The sequence below is a fragment of the Eimeria mitis genome, genomic scaffold (genome assembly GCF_000499745.2).
Source record: "Eimeria mitis Houghton genomic scaffold, Emh_scaff1101, whole genome shotgun sequence".
In the NCBI taxonomy this organism is placed as follows: domain Eukaryota; phylum Apicomplexa; class Conoidasida; order Eucoccidiorida; family Eimeriidae; genus Eimeria; species Eimeria mitis.
In genome coordinates, this window is record NW_013567591.1 from 9,257 (window position 1) to 9,457 (window position 201).

Genomic DNA, 201 nt, shown 5'->3' on the forward strand with positions numbered 1-201 from the left:
GCAGCAGCAGCAGCAGCAGCAGCAGCAGGAGCTACTATTGCTGCAGCAGCAGCAGCTAATGTCCTTGCGAGGCTGCTGCAGCAGTTCTGCTGCCGAGACACCGCACAGCAGCAGCAAGAAAGGGGTAGCGCTGCTGCTGCTGCAGGAAGTCTGTGTCTGCTGCTGCTGCTGCTGCTGCATCCCGCAGCAGCAGCAGCAAAT